The sequence below is a fragment of the Ranitomeya variabilis genome, chromosome 8 (assembly GCF_051348905.1).
Source record: "Ranitomeya variabilis isolate aRanVar5 chromosome 8, aRanVar5.hap1, whole genome shotgun sequence".
Classification (NCBI taxonomy): domain Eukaryota; kingdom Metazoa; phylum Chordata; class Amphibia; order Anura; family Dendrobatidae; genus Ranitomeya; species Ranitomeya variabilis.
This window is the reverse complement of record NC_135239.1, coordinates 199,805,594-199,825,889: the sequence shown is the minus strand read 5'-3', so window position 1 is coordinate 199,825,889 and position 20,296 is coordinate 199,805,594. Positions and strand designations below refer to the sequence as shown.

The 20,296-nt window shown below is 41.2% G+C and overlaps 1 protein-coding gene and 2 non-coding genes across 3 annotated transcripts in view; all 3 read left to right on the top strand.

Annotated features, from left to right (window-relative positions):
* Positions 1–20,296, top strand: part of FRMD4B (FERM domain containing 4B) — a 195,853-nt gene that overhangs the window by 39,567 nt on the left and 135,990 nt on the right. The window lies entirely within an intron of this gene.
* On the top strand, positions 15,434–15,506 carry TRNAR-CCG (transfer RNA arginine (anticodon CCG)). The gene has a single exon. It is a non-coding gene; the product is annotated as a tRNA-Arg (tRNA).
* On the top strand, positions 19,359–19,431 carry TRNAR-CCG (transfer RNA arginine (anticodon CCG)). The gene has a single exon. It is a non-coding gene; the product is annotated as a tRNA-Arg (tRNA).

Below are 20,296 nucleotides of genomic sequence, written 5' to 3'. Positions count from 1 at the left end.
ATGGCCTCCTCTTCTCCATATGTAATTCCAGTATTTTCTGCTAAGTGGGCGTGCTCATCAATACAACACCCATGAGGAACAGTTCATGACCACGCCCATTTGGCTAAGAGAATAGATTTTTATGTAGGGAAGAGAAGGCCATATCTCAGGAAGGGAGAAGCATAGGAACAAAAGAAAAACATTGCCAGATTCAGGAGAACAGCAGCTTTTACACCAGGTAAAACAAATTACATATTTATGGAAAGTGCCAAATTTTCTTTAAGGGGTTATCTGGTGATAGGAAAAAATACCTCCTTTTTTCAAGATGATTTTAGTATTGCAGCTCAGTCTCATATTTTTTTCAGTGTAGCTGAGCAGCTCTGTAGTCATATTTTTCTATTCATGGAAGACCCCTTTAAAGGGAGTGTCCCATTAAACCTCCTATCCTAATGCAAGGATCTGAATACTCAAAACTCTATAGTGAATGTACAATTGTGGCTTGTAGATTAGAAATAGGGATAAGTGGACTCATGGCTTTTTGGGTCTGTCAGATTTAGCCAAACTTTAAAAAAAGAGTTTGGTTCGGGTACCAGAACGGTATCCGAACCCCATTCAATGAATGGGGGCCCGAACGTCCGGAATTGTCTACACTGCCGTGCCAGCACGGGAAACACAGGCTCTGATCTGCGGTAACGTTACACGTTACCGCCGGTCACAGCTCTGTGATTCCCACACAGTCACACAGATGAAAGCATGTGAGCCAGCAGCTGTGACAGGCGGTGAAAAAGTTACCGCCGGTCACAGGCATCAGCTGATGACAGTACTACTCTCATCAGTGTTAGCCTTGTCTCGCTGATAGCAGTGAGAGCAGGTGACGCTGATGAGAGTATTCACCAGCCAGCACCTGTCCATAGTAGTAAGATGGTTGGTGAGATAATTAATGCAGTGCATGTATATTTTACTGTGCATGTATTTAGCTATTAAATAAAATAAAAAAATGGCATGGGGTCCCTCTTCTTTTTACTAACCAGTTGAGGGAAAGTGGACAGCTGGGGCCTGGTGTTATTATTCTGGAAAGACGCCTCTCCATTACTAACCCTTGGGCTTGATGTCAGCTGACATTACAAAGCTGATATCAACCCCAAACTAATAACCCACTTGCAACCGCATCAGGGCAAGTGGGAAGAGCTGTGCAAAAAGACAGAATTGGCGCATCGAATGGATGTGCCATTTCTGGAGCAGCGGCACGCTGCTATTTTTAGGTTGGGGAGGGCCAATATCCATCCCCACTTCCTAGTTGAGAATAGCAGCCACCAACTGCTTGCCTTAGCTTGGTGAGTTTACCAAAATGGGTGGGACCCCAAACCATTTTTTAAACAGTGGGTGGATCCATCTATTTTTGATAACCAGCCAAGATAAAGCTGACAGCCGCAGCTGTCAGCTTTGCCTGCACTGGTTATCAGCAATAGATGAGTCTCCATGTCTTTTTTTAATTTAATTTTTTTTTATACAGGTTGCCGGCCAATCAAATTGCTTTAAGTGGCTGACAACAAGGAACAATAAATTGCATGCAAGTTAAAAAAAAAAAGGTAAAAAGTTAAAATTTAAATAACTAAGCCGGCCATACTTTTTCTCAATACCTTGAAAAAGTTTATCTGGAAGAACAAGGGCCAATCTGCCACAAGAGCTGGGTAGAAGGATTAGAGAGTGGTTTGGCCACACTTCTTGCCTGTACCGGTTCCTAGTGCCAAGTTTCTGTGTTTCCTGATGCCAGGAGCCAAGAGTGGCAGATTTATGTTTGTTTTGCTTGCTACGATCAAAGGATTGAAGTCAACACATTACTAGTCCGATTGTGGTGTTCTTAAAGGGACCTTTAATTAGCATAAAGTTTTAAACCAAAAAACAACTTTACTATTCATTTTGTAGCTCTTATATCTGCATTTTCTGCACAGAACTATTTTAGATCTTTGCAATATTGCGTCAGTTGATAACTCTCTATCCACTTCGCTCTCTATAGAATGAGATAAATGAGAATTGCTAGGTTCTGACTCCTTGAGATTTGCTGAGCAGAAAATGAAATTCTCGTATCAATAAATCAGTGTCTGATCCTCTCTCCATGGACGTCTCTCGTGTGCTGGGGCTCCCAGGAGCCCTCATAACTCAGTCGACCAGCTGTCTCCGAGAGCAGACTCAGGATTTATCAACAGATGTGAAGAAGCAACTGCCAAAGCAGCCAGTCAGCTACCATGCAAAGTGTATATATACAGTATATATAATGCATGTGACGGGGGTCGTACACATACTGTCATTCAAAAGTAAATCTATTCATTCCATAGAATTCACAATGCAACAGGTCTGAGCATTAAATCCTACCATATCTCATGTACTGCCCAGGATGTTGTAGTAAATGTGGATGAACAGCTTTAAACACTACTTGAAATGTTGAGTCCATGTGTACATACATTACATTACTGATCCTGAGTTACATCCTGTATTATACTCCAGAGCTGCACTCACTATTCTGCTGGTGCAGTCACTGTGTACATACATTACATTACTGATCCTGAGTTACATCCTGTATTAACCTCCAGAGCTGCACTCACTATTCTGCTGGTGCAGTCACTGTGTACATACATTACATCACTGATCCTGAGTTACATCCTGTATTATACTCCAGAGCTGCATTCACTATTCTGCTGGTGCAGTCACTGTGTACATACATTACATTACTGATCCTGAGTTACATCCTGTATTATACTCCAGAGCTGTACTCACTATTCTGCTGGTGCAGTCACTGTGTACATACATTACATTACTGATCCTGAGTTACATCCTGTATTATACTCCAGAGCTGCATTCACTATTCTGCTGGTGCAGTCACTGTGTGCATACATTACATTACTGATCCTGAGTTACATCCTGTATTATACTCCAGAGCTGTACTCACTATTCTGCTGGTGCAGTCACTGTGTACATACATTACATTACTGATCCTGAGTTACATCCTGTATTATACTCCAGAGCTGCACTCACTATTCTGCTGGTGCAGTCACTGTGTGCATAGATTACATTACTGATCCTGAGTTACATCCTGTATTATACTCCAGAGCTGCACTCACTATTCTGCTGGTGCAGTCACTGTGTACATACATTACATTACTGATCCTAAGTTACATCCTGTATTATACCCCAGAGCTGCACTCACTATTCTGCTGGTGCAGTCACTGTGTACATACATTACATTACTGATCCTGAGTTACATCTTGTATTATACCCCAGAGCTGCACTCACTATTCTGCTGGTGCAGTCACTGTGTACATACATTACATTACTGATCCTGAGTTACATCCTGTATTATACCCCAGAGCTGCACTCACTATTCTGCTGGTGCAGTCACTGTGTACATACATTACATTACTGATCCTGAGTTACATCCTGTATTATACTCCAGAGCTGCACTCACTATTCTGCTGGTGCAGTCACTGTGTACATACATTACATTACTGATCCTGAGTTACATCCTGTATTAACCTCCAGAGCTGCACTCACTGTTCTGCTGGTGCAGTCACTGTGTACATACATTACATTACTGATCCTGAGTTACATCTTGTATTATACCCCAGAGCTGCACTCACTATTCTGCTGGTGCAGTCACTGTGTACATACATTACATTACTGATCCTGAGTTACATCCTGTATTATACCCTAGAGCTGCACTCACTATTCTGCTGGTGCAGTCACTGTGTACATACATTACATTACTGATCCTGAGTTACATCCTGTATTATACTCCAGAGCTGCACTCACTATTCTGCTGGTGCAGTCACTGTGTACATACATTACATTACTGATCCTGAGTTACATCCTGTATTAACCTCCAGAGCTGCACTCACTATTCTGCTGGTGCAGTCACTGTGTACATACATTACATTACTGATCCTGAGTTACATCCTGTATTATACTCCAGAGCTGCATTCACTATTCTGCTGGTGCAGTCACTGTGTACATACATTACATTACTGATCCTGAGTTACATCCTGTATTATACTCCAGAGCTGTACTCACTATTCTGCTGGTGCAGTCACTGTGTACATACATTACATTACTGATCCTGAGTTACATCCTGTATTATACTCCAGAGCTGCATTCACTATTCTGCTGGTGCAGTCACTGTGTGCATACATTACATTACTGATCCTGAGTTACATCCTGTATTATACTCCAGAGCTGTACTCACTATTCTGCTGGTGCAGTCACTGTGTACATACATTACATTACTGATCCTGAGTTACATCCTGTATTATACTCCAGAGCTGCACTCACTATTCTGCTGGTGCAGTCACTGTGTGCATAGATTACATTACTGATCCTGAGTTACATCCTGTATTATACTCCAGAGCTGCACTCACTATTCTGCTGGTGCAGTCACTGTGTACATACATTACATTACTGATCCTAAGTTACATCCTGTATTATACCCCAGAGCTGCACTCACTATTCTGCTGGTGCAGTCACTGTGTACATACATTACATTACTGATCCTGAGTTACATCCTGTATTATACCCCAGAGCTGCACTCACTATTCTGCTGGTGCAGTCACTGTGTACATACATTACATTACTGATCCTGAGTTACATCCTGGATTATACCCCAGAGCTGCACTCACTATTCTGCTGGTGCAGTCACTGTGTACATACATTACATTACTGATCCTGAGTTACATCCTGTATTAACCTCCAGAGCTGCACTCACTATTCTGCTGGTGCAGTCACTGTGTACATACATTACATTACTGATCCTGAGTTACATCCTGTATTATACTCCAGAGCTGCATTCACTATTCTGCTGGTGCAGTCACTGTGTGCATACATTACATTACTGATCCTGAGTTACATCCTGTATTATACTCCAGAGCTGTACTCACTATTCTGCTGGTGCAGTCACTGTGTACATACATTACATTACTGATCCTGAGTTACATCCTGTATTATACTCCAGAGCTGCACTCACTATTCTGCTGGTGCAGTCACTGTGTGCATAGATTACATTACTGATCCTGAGTTACATCCTGTATTATACTCCAGAGCTGCACTCACTATTCTGCTGGTGCAGTCACTGTGTACATACATTACATTACTGATCCTAAGTTACATCCTGTATTATACCCCAGAGCTGCACTCACTATTCTGCTGGTGCAGTCACTGTGTACATACATTACATTACTGATCCTGAGTTACATCTTGTATTATACCCCAGAGCTGCACTCACTATTCTGCTGGTGCAGTCACTGTGTACATACATTACATTACTGATCCTGAGTTACATCCTGTATTATACCCCAGAGCTGCACTCACTATTCTGCTGGTGCAGTCACTGTGTACATACATTACATTACTGATCCTGAGTTACATCCTGTATTAACCTCCAGAGCTGCACTCACTATTCTGCTGGTGCAGTCACTGTGTACATACATTACATTACTGATCCTGAGTTACATCCTGTATTAACCTCCAGAGCTGCACTCACTATTCTGCTGGTGCAGTCACTGTGTACATACATTACATTACTGATCCTGAGTTACATCCTGTATTATACTCCAGAGCTGCATTCACTATTCTGCTGGTGCAGTCACTGTGTGCATACATTACTGATCCTGAGTTACATCCTGTATTATACTCCAGAGCTGTACTCACTATTCTGCTGGTGCAGTCACTGTGTGCATACATCACATTACTGATCCTGAGTTACATCCTGTATTATACTCCAGAGCTGCACTCACTATTCTGCTGGTGCAGTCACTGTGTGCATAGATTACATTACTGATCCTGAGTTACATCCTGTATTATACTCCAGAGCTGCACTCACTATTCTGCTGGTGCAGTCACTGTGTACATACATTACATTACTGATCCTAAGTTACATCCTGTATTATACCCCAGAGCTGCACTCACTATTCTGCTGGTGCAGTCACTGTGTACATACATTACATTACTGATCCTGAGTTACATCTTGTATTATACCCCAGAGCTGCACTCACTATTCTGCTGGTGCAGTCACTGTGTACATACATTACATTACTGATCCTGAGTTACATCCTGTATTAACCTCCAGAGCTGCACTCACTATTCTGCTGGTGCAGTCACTGTGTACATATATTACATTACTGATCCTGAGTTACATCCTGTATTATACTCCAGAGCTGCATTCACTATTCTGCTGGTGCAGTCACTGTGTACATACAGTACTGATCCTGAGTTACATCCTGTATTATACTCCAGAGCTGCACTCACTATTCTGCTGGTGCAGTCACTGTGTACATACATTACATTACTGATCCTAAGTTACATCCTGTATTATACCCCAGAGCTGCACTCACTATTCTGCTGGTGCAGTCACTGTGTACATACATTACATTACTGATCCTGAGTTACATCCTGTATTATACGCCAGAGCTGCACTCACTATTCTGCTGGTGCAGTCACTGTGTACATACATTACATTACTGATCCTAAGTTACATCCTGTATTATACCCCAGAGCTGCACTCACTATTCTGCTGGTGCAGTCACTGTGTACATACATTACATTACTGATCCTGAGTTACATCCTGTATTATACTCCAGAGCTGCACTCACTATTCTGCTGGTGCAGTCACTGTGTACATACAGTACTGATCCTGAGTTACATCCTGTATTATACGCCAGAGCTGCACTCACTATTCTGCTGGTGCAGTCACTGTGTGCATACATTACATTACTGATCCTGAGTTACATCCTGTATTATACTCCAGAGCTGCACTCACTATTCTGCTGGTGCAGTCACTGTGTGCATACATTACATTACTGATCCTGAGTTACATCCTGTATTATACTCCAGAGCTGCACTCACTATTCTGCTGGTGCAGTCACTGTGTGCATACATTACATTACTGATCCTGAGTTACATCCTGTATTATACCCCAGAGCTGCACTCACTATTCTGCTAGTGCAGTCACTGTGTGCATACATTACATTACTGATCCTGAGTTACATCCTGTATTATACTCCAGAGCTGCACTCATTATTCTGCTAGTGCAGTCACTGTGTGCATACATTACATTACTGATCCTGAGTTACATCCTGTATTATACCCCAGAGCTGCACTCACTATTCTGCTGGTGCAGTCACTGTGTACATACATTACATTACTGATCCTGAGTTACATCCTGTATTATACCCCAGAGCTGCACTCACTATTCTGCTGGTGCAGTCACTGTGTACATACATTACATTACTGATCCTGAGTTACATCCTGTATTATACTCCAGAGCTGCACTCACTATTCTGCTGGTGCCGTCACTGTGTACATACATTACATTACTGATCCTGAGTTACATCCTGTATTATACTCCAGAGCTGCACTCACTATTCTGCTGGTGCAGTCACTGTGTACATTACATTACTGATCCTGAGTTACATCCTGTATTATCCTCCAGAGCTGCACTCACTATTCTGCTGTTGCAGTCACTGTGTACATACATTACATTACTGATCCTGAGTTACATCCTGTATTATACTCCAGAGCTGCACTCACTATTCTGCTGGTGCAGTCACTGTGTACATACATTACATTACTGATCCTGAGTTACATCCTGTATTATACTCCAGAGCTGCACTCACTATTCTGCTGGTGCAGTCACTGTGTACATACATTACATTACTGATCCTGAGTTACATCCTGTATTATACTCCAGAGCTGCACTCACTATTCTGCTGGTGCAGTCACTGTGTACATACATGGCATTCTCACACAAAGTGGGGGTCTCAGAAGTCCTGCCCCCACAGGTGATAAAACAATGACATATCTTAGCAATATTTCATCACTTATTAAGATGGGAATACCCCTTTAATTCTTTATGTTGAAGACGGTAATTCATTATTTTAGATGCTAGGTGGCGCTGCTTCCCATATGTAAATTGCATTTCCATTATTTGTGTATGAGAAAAATAATGTAACATTCAGTTCATGCAGTGATTCTCACTTATTGATTACTGTTGATAGCACAATTGTAAAGCGCAAATTAAATAAAATCATACGATAAAATTATTCTAAAAATTAAAAAAAATGTAAAAAATAAATAAAATAAAAATTTCCAGGAAAAAATCCTTAACCCGTATTAGTCAGTTCTGCTGTGTGTGACTAGTAATTAGTCACATAACCCCTAAATTAATCATTTTTTTTGTGGATAACTGTATTCATATGCATTGCTGGCTCCAGGTTTATTTTGGCTGCTTTAATTTTTAGCTTTTATCATCATTATAGGTTCTATACTACTTTAGGTTTTTTTTTATTCTATTTTTTGGGGAGCAAAGAGGCCAAAAAACCCCCCAGCAATTCTGTATTTTTTTTATTGGCATTCATTATATGTTATAAATATATTTTATTATTATAATTGAACAGTTATGCACATGATAATACAAAATGTGATAACTTTTTTTTTTCTAAGGTTTTTTAATTTCGGGTAAAGGTTGTGAACATTTTAATTTTTTTTTTTTTTTTTTCATTGTTTTTGTCATTTTTTTTTATTATTTCTCCTAGGGGACTTGAACCTGTGGTCGCTTCCACAGGACAATGCGGTGCTGTAATATTTGTGGTGTGTTGTAAAATGACTTATCTCCTATGAAGACCGACCTTAGGTGTCGGGAAGGACGCCTCCTCCTATTTCCCAACCTGCAGCATCGAAGGGGTTAAACTGCGCCGATCCGAGCAGTTAGATTCGACTGGCCGTTGCTTACTATAACTGATACCTGTGCTGAATGGAGCGGGCTCAGGTCTTGGTCAGCGGCCCCTTCAGCACTTGCCTGGTTCGCCCTGATTTGATGTCAACCTGGTAAAAGCATTTTAAATTATTCACACCCGCGCTGGCGACCAAAGAAGATCATAAAATATCCAAAAATAGTATAAAATAGATCAATCGCTGCATCTGTGATTAATCTGGGGTCTACACTTTGGAAAAATGGCCAAATTATAGTCCCCCCTGTACCCAGGCCGTAAAGTGCCTAATTGTCTGCATCAAAGTGCCCAAATTACGACGCCAAACAGCGCTATAATAATACTGCCAAACCTCAAAAATAGGGCCGGCTCCAGGTTTATACTGCCCCAGGGGCCCCTCACTTTCGATATTTTACTCTCGCCATCCAAGTTTTTTTCTTTTTCGGTCAATTGAGTTGTAGTTAATATTTTAGGGTCCAGGTGACTTTATTCTATTTTTATCAGAGGCAAAGTGAACAAAAACAAACGGCAATTCCGCCATTTGGATTTTTTGTTTTGTTTCTTGCTAATATTTTATTAGTTTATTTATTTGTTTAGTTTATTTATTTAATTTAGATATTCTAATATCTTATTAGTTTATTATTATTTATTTATTAATTTATTTAGTTTATTTAATTTATTTATTAGTTTAATATGAACTTTTATATTTTTTAAGACTATTTTTTTGTTTTGTTTTGTGTTTTTTACTTTAGTTACCCTTGAACTAGTGAGCACTTGATCACTTTGCACAATACCCTATAATGCTATAATATTGTGGTGCACTATAAAGTTACCTGGTTCATATGTAAAAAATCTGTTTGTTTTTTTGGTGTACAAACATGGCAGGAAGCCCCCCTGGCCGCCATGACAATGCCATCAGCACCCCGGCGGAGGCGCAATGGATGTCATTTGGGTTTACTATCACAATTTCTAGCCTTTTAGTCTCCTCACACTGCCGTCTGCATATGTTATCACTCATACATGGTTGTCATCATCTAGTTTTGCCATGAAGCGTTCAGGGAGTAAGTCTGAGACTTCTATAAACTCATAGAGGAAATCTACCCCGGCTTTCCTTTTCCTGTAACAGAGTGACACCTGTTTAGTGCCAGGGAAGTCCTCAGACAGGAAAAGGATGGGAGGTAAATGCTGGGAAGCGAGAACAGGGATGGGATCAAGTACAGAAGACCTTTGCTTAGAGTAAAGTTTCACGTGGAAGTTACTTTGCTTCTCTATATGGAAATGTTTTCATGCTTTCAGAAACATTATGACAATTTTTTTGATTGACTTGCAGTACCACATTTAGCCACTAAGAGCAGCAAAGTCCCCTGGAGTATCAATGATATTGTTTCATTCCTTAGAGGTTGTGTCATGATCCAGTCCGGGGTTTGTTTCTGATTACTCTCTCCCTGGGACGGTCATGCGGGGGTTAATCTTTTCTACCTCGTTTTGATATCTGGCTATTTCAGTCCTCTGTTATCTACAGGCGGTGTCAGTTATAGTTCCAGTCTCTGGCTTGAGCAGTTTACCCCGTTTTACCCTGATTTGTCCTTTGCCCATTTACCTAGGTTCCGTTCCTGTTTTTCCCTATGACTTCGCTCGTCATAGTACTCACTCTCCGTGTTGTGATCCCTTGGTATTTGACTTGGCTTGTCCCCTGACCTCTTTGATTGTCTTCCATCTCTAGCTTTCGTGCTCCCGACCGGCTTTGACTTCTTTGGCTTTTTTCTGACCACGTGTATTGCTGTGACCTCTGGTACTTCGTTCCCTCTCTGTTGCTGACCCGGCTTTTCTGACTACTCTGCCGTCACCTAGTGGCTCCTGCCTGCTGCTCTGTGGTTTCTCTGTGAGTGTACTTATTTTCCTTCACCCGCACCCCCTGGTGGAGGTTTTGTGCTAATGCACAGCAGCAGGCATTACAGGTTGGTTAGGCATTGTATGGCGACTGTACTGTCGTCTCCTAACCTGAATTAATTGCGGCTCTTGGTAAATACTGCTATTAGGGACCTTATTGGTACCCATAGTCATCCCCAAACCTGATCCCCACCCCAAATGTGCTATTTAATGCCTTGGCTCCTTTTAGAGATGGAACGTTTTCAGGAGACTTTTGTGGAAGCTAGGTTGATTTGCCAATTCTACCAAAGGTCTGGACATCTTCTCTTTATCCAAGAACTCCCTGGATATTGCAGAAAAGATGGTACCTATGAGGAACCCATGTAACACTAGCCCCCCTGATGCACTCAGCACTGAAACTCTCTTAGGACCCCAGTGAATGGGACTGCAAAGCGGCAGAGCTTCTGGGTAGTTTAGGGGTTTTGCAGCTGGGACAAAGTCTATGTACAATGTATTAACTTGCTATCAGCATAAGATGGTCTGAACACATCCCTTCCCACCTGCAATCATTAGTTATCTTCTGTATCCCAGCAGAACCATGATGTCTGATTCCTCCCTTAAAGCCTTGTCATATACTTATAGAAAGCTACACAATATACTGCTCAGTCCTGCATGCTGCTTCTTTCTAGTATGTGTTTATCTCATGGCAGTGCTGGATTCACAGCAGCACTGCTCAATACTGCTGTGTAATGTCCTCTATGTTGCTTTCCAGTAAGTGATTATTTCACCCCCCACAATGCTGGATTCACAGCTGCACTGCGCAATCCTTTTGTATAATGTTCTCTGTACTGCTTTCAGTAAGTGATATATCCTCCTAACTGCAACGATTACTTATCTAGTGCGCCCCAGCACAAGCATTTTGTCTGATTCCCTCCGTGAAGTCTTGTCATGTAAGTATGGAAAGACTTACAATATACTTCTGTGTCCTGTTGTTTGTTATCCACCATGCTGCTTCTTTCTAACACATGTTTATCTCACAGCAAGGCTGGATTCACAGCAGCAGCACTGCTCAATACTGCTGTATAATGTCCTCTATGTTTCTTTCCAGTAAGTGATTATGTCACCCCCCACAATGCTGGATTCACAGCTGCACTGCTCAATACTGTTGTATAATGTTCTCCATACTACATTCAGTAAGTGATATATTCTCCTAAGGCCGGTTTCACACGTCAGTGGCTCCGGTACGTGTGATGACAGTTTTCTCACTTACCGGAGACAAGTGAATCAATGTGTTTCTGCACATGTCAGCGTGTCTTCACGGACCGTGTGTCCGTTTGAAAAACACGGAGATATGTCAGTGTTCGTGGGAGCGCACGTATCACACGGACCCATTAAAGTCAATGGGTCCGTGTAAACACGTACCGCACACGGATGCTGTCCGTGTGCCGTCCGTGTGCCATGCAGGAGACAGTGCTACAGTAAGCGCTGTCCCCCCAGCTTGTGGTGCTGAAGCTGCCATTCATTTCTTCTCTCCAGCAGCGTTCGCTGGAATGAAGGAATGAAAAATCTTTTTTTTTTGCGGTTGAAATAAAGTACCCTGTAACCAACCCCCTCCCACCCCCTGTGCGCCCGCCCGCTGGAAATAAAATACTTACCCAGCTCCCTCGATGCGTCCTCTCAGTGCTGCAGCTTCTTCCTGTATGAGCGGTCACGTGGTGTCACTCATTACAGTGATGAATATGCGGCTCCATCCCTATGGGAGGTGGAGCCGCATATTCATCACTGTAATGAGCGGCACCACGTGACCGCTCACACAGGACAAGCTGCGGAGCTGAGAGGACGCATCGAGGGAGCTGGGTGAGTATTTTATTTCCAGCGGGCGGGCGCACAGGGGGTGGGAGGGGGTTGGTTACAGGGTACTTTATTTCAACCGCAAAAAAAATTAAAAAACAATGATTTTTCATTCCTTCTCTCCAGCGAACGCTGCTGAAGAGAAGAAATGAATGGCGGCTTCAGCACCCAAAGCAGGGGACAGCGCTTACTGTAGCTCTGGCTCCTGCACGGTCCATGTGGTACCCACTGATGTGCCACGTGAGCTCACGGACACACGGACACGGATAACTCCCGTACCGATTTTTCCGGTACCGGAATTATCTGGACGTGTGAGAATGGCCTAACTGCAACGAATAATTATCTAGTGCACCCCAGCACAACTGTTATCTCTGATTCCCTCCTTGAAGTCTTGCTATCTACTTATGGAAAGGCTCACAATATAATGCTGAGTCCTGTTGTGTATTATCCACCGTGCTGCTTCTTTCTAGCACATGTTTATCTCACAGCAATGCTGGATTCACAGCAGCACTGCTCAATACTGCTGTATAACGTCCTCTATGCTGATTTCCAGTAAGTGATTACCTCACCGCAGTACTGGATTCACAGCTATACTGCTCAATACTGTTGCTTAATGTCATCTATACTGCTTTCAGTAAGTGATTATCTCACTCCCAATGCTGGATTCACAGCTGCACTGCTCAGTACTGCTGTACAATATCCCACATGCTGCTACTCCTTATGAGCATGTGTTACATGTAGATATAAGAGCATGAATCCCTTATGCATGTGTGTACTATATGGGAAACATCGTAGCAGTTAGTCTCCACCTATTAGTTCAGCAGCTAATGAAAATTAGAGATGGATCCTGCAGAGAAAAAAATGTTGAAAAATGCAGAATACAAGTCAAAAATAATGTTATTCCTCATGCCAATACACAGGACGGCTTATTCTGAAAAGTCTATTCATAACACATGTCCACTTTAAACCGGGTAATCCACAGGAACCAGCACTGAAATGGTTAAATCTTTACCTCAGAAGCAGCCAGAGAGGAGCAGCAGCAGATCCTGCAGATCCTGACATTTCACCATTTTTTTTTTTTATGCCTGTAGATTATTAGCTTACATCTGCTGCTAATTGGCTCCATTTGTATTTTAGGAAGCAGATGTCACAGATTATTAAATTAAACCATGTCTCATCTGCATCTTAAAATACAAATGAAGCAAAATCCAGAAAGTCCAATTCCCGGTGACCTCCTACCAAAAATCCATTATAGTTTCCTTTTTTTTCATTTTTATTTACGTTTATTATATTATTTGTTTATTTTGTTAATTTACATGTAAATATTCCTTATTTACCATAATGTTTATAGATTTATTGACTTATATTTGGAAATATAATTATTTTTTTTACTACCTATTGTTTGAAAATAATGGTGATAGGACACGTGTAACTTGTGATATTGCTTTGATGGGGGGGTTTGGTTGTCATTGTAGGGGGTCGGTTACAAACACAAAGGAAATGCACAAATGCAGGAAATTGTTCTGAGTGTCTGTAAAAACATAGAAGCAAAAGAATAAATGTTGCACTTTACAGCTGAGTTCACACTTGTGGGGTTTTTTTATTACATTTTGATACATATTTCTGGGGAAAAATGATCTTTTTGTATAATTTATGCCGTTTATGAATGTGAAATGTGTCTCTGCATAAAAGGGAAAATTCTGAAATATGAGGCTATGTTGACTTGTTGCGTTTTTGCTGCTTTTTTTTGCTGTTTTTTAATGTAAATTGAATAGTTTTATAGTATCGGCAAAGTCTATGAGATTTCAGAAATCTCATGCATGCACATTGGTTTATTTTCCTGACTGATTTGGAAAACTGCTGTGTTTCTGCAAACTGCAGCAAGTCACTTCTTTCAGCATTTTTTTTTCACCCATAGGAAACAATGGGTAAGTGCAAAAAACGCAGCAAAAAAAACGCAGGTATCAGTTTTTGGTGCAAAAAACGAAGGAAGGTTAAATAAACGCAGCAAAAGCGCAACATGTGAACTTAGCCCAATGGTTGTTTCTGGAATCTGGTGACAACAGATCATAGAATTCAATGAGTGAATTGGGGATAAGAGACCCTCGGTGCCATGATCTTACATAACCTGTTCTACAATTTGACAGAAGCAAGTTACTTATTCTGATGCCACTCAAAGAGGAACTGTCTCGAGGAGGAGAGGAAATATAGCATCACATAGTGCCTAAAGGGGACCTGTCACTTGTCAGGAATATGTGTTTATAACCTGGTGTAAAAGTCGCTATTCTCCTGAATCCGGCGATGTTTTTCTTTTGTTTCTGCGCCTCTCCCTTCCTGAGATATGGCCATTTGTTCCCTGCACATAAATCTAGTCTTATTGGTCAAGTGGGTGCGGTCCTCAAGAAGACGCCCACAGAAGAGTTGAGGACTAAGCCCACTTGGCTACAAAGACTTGATTTATATACAGGAAAGAAAAGGCCAGATCTCAGGAACGGAGAGGCGCAGGAAGAAAAGAAAAACATCGCCGGATTCAGGAGAACAGCAGCTTTTACACCAGGGGAAGAAGTTTCATATTTATGGCAAGTGAAACATCCTTTATAATGGATGACCCTGTATTAATACATGGAAGTGTCACATACTTTACCTCCTTTTGCAGTTAGTGCCCACCCTGGCTCATATAGAGGGGGATCCCGAGTAACCCTCCTCTTGTGTGATTACCATAAACAAGGACTTTAGGGGAAGGAATCCTGAACATGAAAGGCTGTAAAGTTTAGCACTTTGGGGGAATATTCGTCATTGTTCATGGGGCGATTTTCACATTTTACCCAGTCTGGAGCAGGAGTTTATGCCATTGTCTTCTGTGCCCCATTGTTAGGCTGTGACCTCTGACCTGCAGTGATTGCCTTGCTGTGGTTACCGTAAACAAGGACTTTGGAACAAAAGAGGAAGTAATCCTGAGAATGAAAGTCTGTAAAGTAGAGAGTGGCCCAGTGGCCTAATGGATAAGGCGTCAGCCTCCGGAGCTGGAGATTGTGGGTTCAAGTCCCATCTGGGTCGATTTTATGCAAATAATGATAAATAGTGTATGACACCTGTGTATACTTTATGTACAGTGTATGAATATACATGATAACCAGTGTATGGGTATATATAGCGTGATGTATCAGTATGAATATTATGCATTATATGTAATCAATGGTTGTGTAATAATTATAATGTGGGCAGTTTTTGTTCTTATTTTATTCCCACTGCTCACGAGTATGACTTTTTTTTTTAATCTGTCATATGGTTCCGGAGATCTGGATCTTTTTATTTAGGGCTAATTTGTATGTTCCTTACAAGAGGGCGGTGCTCACAGAATCCCCCTATGGGCGGGTCTTTGGGTTGCTCTTCATTATTACTCTGTGAGCCACACCCTCTTGGAAAAAAAAAATCTTAAAAATTAGCATCAAATAAAAAGGCTCATATCTGTAGAATGGTATGGCGGTTTAAAAATAAAAAGAACAACAAAATGCTCAGGGGAGCAGCAGGAATAAAATACAAGCAAAAAATGAACACTCCTCTATAAAGGAAGACTTGGGGTAAAACTTGTAATCCAAAGGGGTGGAGCATGACACAAGTGTACTGTCTTTGGAGTTACTGTGAGCTCCCCCTAGTGGTGACTGTATAAATCCATATGCAGTGAGCTCCCTCTAGTGGTGGCTATATGAATCCAAATGTAGTGAGCTCCCCCAGTGGTGGTTATATAAATCCATATGCAGTGAGATCCCCCAGTGGTGACTGTAGTAATCTGTATACAGTGTGCTCCCTCTAGTGGTGGCTATATAAATCCATATGCAGTGAGCTCCACCTAGTGGTGGCTATATAAATCCATATGCAGTGAGCTCCACCTAGTGGTGGCTATATAAATCCATATGCAGTGAGCTCACCCTAGTGGTGACTTTGATAATCCAAATGCAATGAGCTAACCCTAGTGGTGGCTGTATAAGTCCATATGCGGTGAGCTCCATCTAGTGGTGGCTATATAAATCCATGTGCAGTGAGCTCCATCTAGTGGTAGCTGTATAAATCCATGTGCAGTGAGCTCCATCTAGTGGTGGCTATATAAATCCATGTAGATTGTGCAGAGGCCTGGTGGCCTAATGGATAAAGCATCAGCCTCCTGCGTTGGAGAATGAGGGGTTGATTTATGAAATTTTTTTCAAACATAAAGTAACAAAAGAATATAGGTAATATATAACAATTTAATCAATATATATTATAATTTAATAAATAATATATTTTAAATAATAATAAATGTATAATGATAATATATATTATAACAATATCATTACTAATATATATTAACATACATCATAGACTCCTAGAACGTTAGAGTTGGAAGGGACCTCCAGAGTCTTCGTGTCCGACCCCCTGCTCAATGCAGGAGTCACTAAACCATCTCAGACAGATGTCTGTCCGGCCTACATCCATTGCAGGAGAACTCACCATCTCTCGTGGCCGCATGTTCAACTCATTGATCACCCTCACTGTCAAAAACTTTTTTCTAATATCTAATCTGTATCTTCTCCCTTTTAGTTTCATTCCATTGCTTCTCCTGTTTCCATGTGCAAATGAGAATAATGATGATCCCTCTACAGCCCCTCAGATATTTGTGGACAGCTATTTAGTTTCCTCTTAGCCTTGTTTTTTGCAAGCTAAACATTCCCAGATCCTTTAACCGTTCCTCGGAGGACATATTTTGCAGTCCACTCACCATCCTGGTAGTTCTTCTCTGAACGTCCTCCAGTTTTTCAATGTGTTTTTTAAAACGTGGTGCTCAGAACTGGACACAGTATTCCAGATGTGTCCCGACCAAGGAGGAGTAGAGGGGGATAATTACTTCACGTGATCTAGACTCTATGCTACTCTTACTACATCCCAGAACTGTGTTTGCCTTTTTTGCTGCTGCATCACATTGTTGACTCATGTGCATTCTGTGATCTATTAGTATACCAGAGTCTTTTTCACACGTGCTGTTGCTTAGTTCCATTCCTCACATTCTGTAGATGTAATTTTTCTTTTTCTTGCCCAGATGTAAAATCTTGCATTTCTCCCTGTTAAATACCATACCATTAAAGAAGTGGCTGCTGGGCATGCATGAATTGGACGAATTATGTGCTAAGTGTCTTTGTTTTTTCTTATTTTCTAGTGCAGTAATGGAATTCAAATTTCATATATTTCATGTTTGCATTTTATAGTGTTACAGAGTGCAACATTATTTGTTAGTTATGGAGAGTACTACTCGTAGTATGCACCTGTGTACACCAGTTTATTGTGTGGAAGTGATGGTCAGTCATTTGATATATATATATATTGTAAGGTGGTTGGCGGACACATAGTCGATGGGAGATATGTATCACAGAGGTGCATGAAATCTGTGATACAAACCTGGTGTAATAATCTAACACACATTGCACTAAAATGAGCTAATTGGCCATGTTAGGTCCAGCTCTAATTGTGAGAAGCTGAAAAGTTAGGGTGGGTAGGCTGCTCACTATATCTCCATCCTTGGGTGTGATTCACATTGTAAAATGGGACCTGTTTATCTGACACATGGTTCTGTGTGTGGAGGTGTGCAGACCTCCTGGATTATGTGGCTTTGCAAAAGGACTAAGAAGCTGGACTCAAAACCAAGCGGGCGAACCCGCAGTATTGAATGCTTTATGTTTCACTTTGAGCAGGACAAGGGCCTTATCTGAGCTTTCCTGTTATGTGGTTTATGAGGAATAAAATAAACCAGCCTGACTTTACATAGAAACTGTTCCTGTGATACCTCAGATCGCTCCCAAGTATTGTTACAATAAGTTATATTAATGTACAATAAGTGTTTGCCCCCTTCCTGATCTCTTGTTCTTTTTCATGTTTGTCACACTTAAATATTTCAGATCACAAAACAAATGTAAATATTAGACAAAGATAAGACAAGTAATCACAAAATGCAGTTTTTAAATTAAGGTCTTTATTATTAAGGTAAAAAGAAATCCAAACCTACAGGGCCCTGTGTGAAAAAGTGATTGCCCCCTTCCCCTTAAAACGTACATTAACTGTGGATCATCACATCTTTGGGAAGCTGGGTTCACATTCCCTAGCCACACGCAGGCCTGATTGCTGCCACACCTGTTCTCAATCAAGAAATCACTTAATTAGGACCTGCCTGACCAAGTGAAGTAGACCAAAAGATCCTCAAAAATCAGATATTATATCACAATCCAAAGAAATTCTGGAACAAGCAGCGGGAATAAAATAAAAGCAAGAACTTGACACTTTTGACTGGGTGAAAGGTCCCCTTTAAAGGAACACTTGAAGCAAAACTGATACATTGCGATATCCAAAGCACTGGGCCTAAGAGGTGAAGCATGACACAGGGATCCTCTCTTTGGAGTTCTTTGTCATGCACTGCCCCCTTGGGTTCAGCTCTAGGAGTCTGGAGGGCTCCTTTAGACATTGAACCATTATATTGCATATTTCAGTTTTCAGTGTAGGACCGCTCCTGTTATGTTACTTTCCAAGGTTCTGGAATAATTGGATGACAAAATCTGTGACTCCATTGTGTTGTGTGTGAGACACATAATATCCCCATTGTTGTTCTTGTTTTGGCTGCAGATATCGGCATGTGCTTCAAATTTTGCATTTTGGGTGAATATTCATCATTGTTTATGGGGTGATATTCACAGTAACTTATGCACATATGCAGATGTTTTACCTAATCTGGCACAGGGGTTTGTGCCATTGTCTTCTGTGCCCCATTGTTAGGCTGTGACCTCTGACCTGCAGTAATTGCCGTCCTGTAGTTACCATAAACAAGGACTTTGGAACAAAAGGGAAAGAAATCCTGAGAATGAAAGTCTGTGAAGTGGAGAGTGCAGAGGCCCAGTGGCCTAATGGATAAGGCGTCAGCCTCCGGAGCTGGAGATTGTGGGTTCAAGTCCCATCTGGGTCGATTTTATGCAAATAATGATAAATAGTGTATGACACCTGTGTATATTTTATGTGCAGTGTATGATGTATGAATATACATCATAATCAATGTATGGGTATATATAGTGCGATATATCAGTATGTACGTTACATGTAATCAATGGTTCTGTAATAATTATAATGTGGGCAGTTTTTTTCTTATTTTATTCCCACTGCACCCGATTATGATGTTTTTTTTGTTTTTTCTTAATCTGTCATACGGTTCCGGAGATTTGGATCTTTTTATTTAGTGCAACTTTTTATGTTCTTTACAAGAGGGCAGAGGGCGGAGCTCACAGAATCCCCCAATGGGCGGGACTTTAGGTTGCTCTTCATTATTACTCTGTGAGCCACGCCCTCTTGTAAAAAAAAAAAAATCAGCATCAAATGAAAAGGCTCATATCTGTAGAACGGTATGGCAGATAAAAAATGAAAAAAAAAATGAAAAATGAAATGCTTAGGGGAGCAGCGGGAATACAATAAAAGCAAAATAGGAACACTACTCTTTAATGAAACACTTGGGGTAAAACTTGTAATCCAAAGGGGTCGGAGCATGACACAAGTATACTCTCTTTGGAGTTGCTTTCAGCTCCACCTAGTGGTGGCTGTATAAATCCATATGCAGTGAGATCCCACTATTGGTGACTGTAATAATCCATATACAGTGAGCTCCCCCTAGTGGTGGCTGTAAAAATCCATGTGCAGTGAGCTCCCCCTAGAGGTGACTGTAAAAATCCATGTGCAGTGAGCTCCCTCTAGTAGTGGCTGTAAAAATCTATATGCAGTGAGCTCTCCCTAGTGGTGGTTGTATAAATTCATATGCAGTGAGCTCCCCCTAGTGGTGACTG